Source organism: Carlito syrichta, unplaced genomic scaffold (genome assembly GCF_000164805.1).
Source record: "Carlito syrichta isolate Samal-C Ts95f unplaced genomic scaffold, Tarsius_syrichta-2.0.1 Scaffold314889, whole genome shotgun sequence".
Lineage (NCBI taxonomy): Eukaryota > Metazoa > Chordata > Mammalia > Primates > Tarsiidae > Carlito > Carlito syrichta.
In genome coordinates, this window is record NW_007258985.1 from 449,387 (window position 1) to 456,597 (window position 7,211).

Here is a 7,211-nt window from a genome sequence, read left to right on the forward strand (position 1 = left end):
AAAAAAAAAAAAAGAAGTGGTCATTAAAGGAGGGTCATCATTTGGAACCACAAAGAAGAGGGTAAGAGGTCAGTCAAATGTGCTGGGAAGAATAAGATGAAGGAGATCATGGGACAGGAAATACAATGAGATAGCCATATTTTTCCAAACAAAAATCTGGAAACATGGCCAGGTGCAGTGACTCACACCTGTAGTCTCAACACTTTGGGAGGCCAAGGTGGGAGGATTGCTTGAGTCCAGGAGTTCAAGACAAACCTGGACAGCATAGCAAGATCTTGACTCTACAAAAAAATTTTTAAAAATTAGCTAGGTGTAGTGGTACATGCCTATAGTCCCAGCTACCCAGGAGACTGAAGTTAGGGGATCACCTTAGTCCAGAAGGTTGAAGCTGCAGTGAGCTGTGATTGTGCCACTGTATTCTAGTCTAGGCAACAGAGTGAGAACCCGACTCAAACAAACAAACAAACAAATATACCCTAGAAGCCGGGTTTGGTGGCTCAGTCTGTAATCCCAGCGCTTTGGGAGGCTGAGGTGAGTGGATTGCCTGAGCCCGTGGGTTCGAGACCCACCTGGGCAACTTGGTGAGACCTCATCTCTACAATAAATCAAAAAATCAGCCGGGCGTGATGGCGCATGCCTGTAATTCCGGCTACTCAGAAGGCTGAGGCGGAAGGATCGCTGGAGCCCAGCAGGTAGAGGCTGCGGTGGCCGGGAGCGGCCTCTGCACTCCAGTCTGGGCGACAGAGTGAGACTCCGACTCAAAAAAAAAAAAAAAGAATAATATCCTCTTCAATAAGTTGCAACAAATTTGTGAACATAGTTAGATCAGAGTTCCAAGACTTCAGTGACATTAAAATAATACCTTAAAAATAATAGCTATTTTTGTTTTTTTCTAAGACATTCCAAGTTTAATTTAAGAATGCCAAATATACCAATTTTCTTACTCAAAAAAAATGCTTACTTGATCAGACTGCTTTCCAGTTAGAAAAATGTGAATCTCATACCTCAGTTTATACACCTTAGAATTGTGACAACATTGATGCAGCAGGTGGAGATGTTTAATTCCCATCTGGGAATAAGGCTATTCAATGGACATCCTATAATAAATTTCACTTCTTCTCCTGTGTCTTTTAATGAGATGTGATAGAAGTGATTTGAAACCACTATGATTCTCAACAACAATGCTAACATGTGCTTCTACAGATTTTTCTAAAGCAGCTCTACTGGGTTTTCCATTCATATTTTCTACTCCATCACTGAGGTGTTTTCCTGTTTAATGTATTTTGATCAACAGTGTGCTTTTTCAATTCTGTAAAAGTTTAATTCAATTGTGTTTGTGGAAAAACGCACATTGTGCAAGGTGGAATTATCTCGCATGTGAGATTGAACAATGTATACCAGAAAAACCTAGAGGGATGGCAGTGAGCCCAAGATCATCGTGTGACCTGTTTCTAGTCAAGGCTATGTTTGTCCTCTGTGTCATGTGGCTCATTACAATTGGCTGTGACTTTTGTTTCAATGTGAGTAGTTCTTGCTATGGATTCTTGCAATGAACTTTGGTATTTTATTTTCATTTTTAAAAAATTTGGGGTTGAGGCACAAGCTGCAGTTTGAAAATTGCCAATGTAAGGAGCTATGATCAAGTAACTGCCTTGGCACCCAGCACGGGCATAAGAAACAGAACCTAAGAAGCCTCCACAGGCTGCTGCCCAATCCTGTCCCCCAGAAGGAGACTCTCTCCTGAGTCTTGTGCTTGCTATTCTCTTGCATTTCTCTAAAGATCTTTAAAGTAAGTGCATACATCCCCAACCCAAATATTAGTTAATTTTACCTGTTTTAACCTTCCTGTCTGGCAAACTTATTCTGCATATATTCTTCTGTGATGCACATTATGTGTAGGAGAGCTACCCCGATGTGGGAGGCTGTCGTTATTCATTTTTACTGCACAAGTCTTCCATGTTATGATAATATTTAAATTTTACTACTTCCCTATTGATATATATGTGGTTTATTCCAGTATTTGCCATAAATATTAGTGTCTATGTCTCCCGGGCACATAGGCAGGAAAATTCCCAGAGTATATTATGAGGAATAGGACAGGTGGGAATAGGATAGGAATAGGTGGGAATTCATACTGTATGGACCATACTAGATAAGGCTAATTTAATTTCGAAGGTGCTTGCACCTATTTAAACTACCAGGAATATGCAAGAGTTTTTGTTACTCATGTGTTCTTAAAACATTCAGGTGAAAGTGAAAAATTAAGTTTAAAATTCACTGTCTCGGCTGCAAAATTACCCTAGATCTTTTTTTTCTTCAGTCTCTATTAACAACTTCTTTTTATTGCCTTTTATGTCATATACCTTAGCATTATACTTTTATCATATAGATCCAGATAATACTTCCTTTTAGCATAAACTCATAAAGTTATTTCGTGTAAGAAATATTTCAAAATAAAAAGGGAAAAAGAGAGAAAAGCAGGGATGGAGAGCAGAGGGAAAAGTGAAGGAAGGAAAGAAGGAAGGGAGGGAGGAAAAGAGGGAGGAAGGACAAAGGAAGGAGAAAAGATAAGCTAAAATTTTGTTTAAAGCAAAAAAGAAATTGGAAAAAGCAGGTGTAGTTAATATTATTAAAATGTTTTTTAAAAAAATAAAACAGCTATAGGTGAGGCACTGTCTCATGCCTGTAATCTCAGCCCACTGGGAGACTGAGGCAGGAAGATTGCTTGAGACCAAGAGTTTGAGATCAGCCAATGTTGTTGGGAGAAGTTAGATAAAGAGAAGGATTTTACAAGTCGGAATAAGCTAGAGATTATTGGAGTGCAGATGGAAATTATTTTGTTAGTACATGTTCTCCAAAAGCAGATGCCAAGATGAGACTGAAGTATCTAGCATTTTATTAGGGGTCACACCTGTTCGAAAATATGAGGAGGGAGCCAGGAACCCTGGGAAAGGCAGCAGACCAAAATGCAAATCTGACCACACATGATAGACAGAAGAAAATTAAATGATATGCTTCTGAATTTCCAATAAGTTAATGAGGAAATTAAGAAGGAAATTTAAACAAGTGAAAATGAAAATACAACATACCCAAATCAATGGGTTACTATAAAAGCAGTAGTGTTGGCCGGGCTCGGTGGCTCAGCCTGTAATCCCGCGCTTTGGGAGGCCGAGGTGAGTGAATTGCCTGAGCCCGCGGGCAACTTGGCGAGACCTCATCTATACAATAAATCAAAAAATTAATGGGCGTGGTAGCGCACGCCTGTAGTTCCAGCTACTTGGAAGGCTGAGCCGAAGGATGGTCGGAGCCCAGCAGGTGGAGGCTGCGGTGGCCGGGTGCGGCCACTGCACTGCAGTCTGGGCGACAGAGTGAGACTCCAACTGAAAAAAAAAAAAAAAGCAGTAGTAAGAGGAAACTTCATACCAATATGCACCTATCAGTATATTCAAAAAAATAGGAAGATATAAACCTAGTTATGCATCTCAAGCAACTAGAAAAACAAGAACACACCAAGCACAAAAGTAATAGGAGACAAATAATAAAAATGTGAGCAGAAATAAATCCAACTGAGACTAAAAACGTACAAAAGATCAATGAAATGAAAAGTTAGTTTTTTGAAGATAACACTGATGAATCTTTAGCCATACTAAATGAGAACGAAAAAGACAAGAACCAATTAAATAAAATCAGAAATGATAAAGAAAACATAACAACTGAAATCTCAGAAACACAAAGACTCTTTAGAGACTGTTATGAGCAACTATATGTCAACAAATTGGAAAACCAAGAAGAAATGGATAAATTCCTGGATACATTACAACCAACCAAGATTGAACCATGAAGAAATAGTATACCCCATCAAAGTAAGAAATAATGAGATTGAAACCATAATTTAAAGTTTCCCAGGACCTGATGAATTCACTATTAAATTCTACCAAACATTTAAAAAGACCTATTACCAGTCCTCCAACTCTTCAAAAACATTTAAGAGGAGGGAATACTTCTGAACACAGTGTATGAGAGAAGCATTACCATATTACCAAAACCAAACAAGAACACAACCAAAAAAGAACTACAAGCTAATATCACTGATAAACATTGATGCAAAATTCCTCAACAAAATCCTACCAAACCAAATGTAACAGCACATCAAAAAGATTCCACAGCATGATCAAATAAGTTTCATGCCAGAGATGCCAAGGATGATTCAACACATGCAAGTCAATAAACACGATATATATCACATTAACAGAGTCAGCAACCAAAACCATATGATTATTTAAATCATGCTGAAAAAATATAAAATTCAACATTTCCTTATATTAAAAACCCTCATCAAAATGAGTGTAGAAGGAACATACCTCAAAGTGATAAAGTCCATGTGTAATAAACCCACAGCTAACATCCTATTGATTGAATGGAAAAAGGCTGAAATCCTCTCTTCGTGATCTGGAACAATACAAGGATGCCAAATTTCACAACTTTTATTCAATATAATGCTAGAAGTCATAGCCAGAGCAATTAAGCAAGAGAAAGAAATAGAAAGCATCTAAATTGGAAAGGAAGAAGTCAAATTAATCTTGTTTGCCTATGACACCCCCTTATACATAGAGAAATCTAAAGACTCCAGCAAAAAAAAAACCCAAAAAACTCTTAAAACTGACAGATGAATTCAGTAAAGTTGCAGGATAAAAAAAAAAAAAAAAAAAATCAACATATAGTCAGACGCATTTGCTCATGCCTATAATCTCAGAATTTGGGGAGGCACAGGCAGAAGGATTGCCTGAGCCCAGGGGTTCAAGACCAGCCTGGACAACTTGGCAAGGCTTAGTCTCTACAGTAAATTTAAAAATTAGCCAGGCATGGTGGCATGTGCCTGTAGTTCCAACTACTTGAAAGACTGTGGTAGAAGAATTGCCTGAGCCAGCGGGTTGAAACTGAGGTGGCCATGAGTGTGCCACTGCACTCCAGTCTGGGTGACAGAGTGAGACTTTGACTCAAAAAAAAAAAAAATACAAAAATCAGTAGCACTTCTGTATGCCTATTGCAAGCAATCTAAAAATAATATCAAGAAAGCAATTCCATTTACAAGAGTTCCAAAAGACATAAAATACCTAATAATTAACCTTACCAAAGGGAGAGGTTTATACAAGAAAAACTAGAAAACTCCATACACAAAAATCAATTCCAAATGGATCAAGGACCTAAATATAAAACCTCAAACTATAAGAATCTTAAAAAAACACAGCAAACACCCTTATGCACATTGAAACAGGCAATCAATTCCTGATCAAAATCCCTGATGTCCATACCATAAGAGATAAGATATACCAGTTGGGACCTCATCAAACTGAAAGTCTTCTGCAAAGCAAAAGAAACCATCATGAGAGTGGGGAGACAGCCCACAGAATGGGAAAAAATATTTGCCTACTGAGTATTTGACGAAGGTCTAACATTCAGGATCTACAAGGAACTCAAATGTGCCAAAAGGAGAAAAAACAAATATCCCCTTTAAAAAATGGGCAAATGATATGAATAGACACTTCTCAAAAGATGATATATGATCAGCCAACAGACACATGAAAAAATGTTCAGCCTCACTAATCATCAGAGAAATGCAAATCAAAACCACATTAAGATACCACCTAATTCCAGTAAGAATGGCTATAATTAAAAAAAAAAAAAACAGATGCTGGTTAGGATATGGAGAAAAGGGAACACTTCTACACTGTTGGTGGGAGTACAAACTAGTTCAAACTCTAAGGAAAACTGTGGTAATTTCTAAAAGAACTAGAAATTGATTTTCCATATGACCCAGCAATCCTTTTTCTGGGAATATACCCAGAGGAACTCAAATCATTCTACAGAAAAGATACTTGTGCACACAGGCTTATTAAAGCAGTATTTACAATAGCAAAAACATGGAAGCAACCATGCTGCCCATCAAAACTGACTGGATTTTTAAAAATGTGGTACATATGCACAATGAAATATTATGCAGCCATAAAGAAGAACAAAATTATGGACTTCACAGCAACTTGAATGGATTTGGAGTCTATCATATTCAGTGATCTATTACAGAAACAAAGAACTGAGTACCATATGTACTCACTCATAAGTGGACCCTGAACACATATCATAATACTACAAAAAAGGGATTGGTAGTAGTGGGACACTGCCAGAGGAGGGAGGGGGGAGGCACATAACATCAATAAGAGTGCCTGATCCTAATCCAAGTGAAATGAGGCCCAATCAGAGGCCAAAAACTTCACTTGTATGTAAATCTCTTATGTACCCAATCCACAGCTTTAAAAAATAAAAATTAAAAAAATAATTTTTTTTAAACTGGAAAATTCTGATGAAAGAAATAGGAAAGGACAAAAGAAATGGAAATATTTTCCATGTTCATGGACTGGAAGAATTAATATTGTTAAAATGAGAATATTACCCTAAGCAATTTGCAAATTCCAATCAATCCCTATCAAAATACCAATGATACTCTTCATAGAACTAAAAAAAAAATTCCTAAAAAGTATGTGGAACCATTAAAGACCCCAAATAGCCAAAGCAATTCTTAGCAAAAAGGACAAATCTGGAGGCATTATACTACCTGACTTCAAAATTACCACAAAGTAGCCTAGGCAACATAGTGAGACCTCATCTCTACAAAAAAATCAAAAATTAGACCAGGCTCAGTGGCTCACACCTATAATTCCAGCACACCTATAATTGTGAGGCCGAGGTGAGAAGATTGCCCAAGCCCACGTGTTTGAGACCAGCCTGGGTAACTTGGTGAGAACTCATCTCTACAATAAATAAAAAAATTAGCTGGGCATGGTGGTTCATGCCTATAGTTCCAGCTACTTGGAAAGTTGAGGCAGAAGGATCGCCTGAATCCAGCAGGTCAAGGCTGCAGTGGTCTGGAGCATGCCACTGCCCTCCAGCCTAGGTGACAGAGTAAGACTCCTACTCAAGAAAAAAAAATCAAAATTTTAGCGGGGCATGGGGGCGCCTGCCTGCTGTCCCAGCTATTGGAGAGGATGATGCTAAAGTATCACCTGAGCCCAAGAGGTCAAGGCCAAGGTGAGCAGTGATGGTGCCACTGTACTACAGTTTAGGTGACAGAATGAGATAGAAAGAAGGAAGGAAGGAAGGAAGGAAGGAAGGAAGGAAGGAAGGAAGGAAGGAAGGAAGGAAGGAAGGAAGGACTG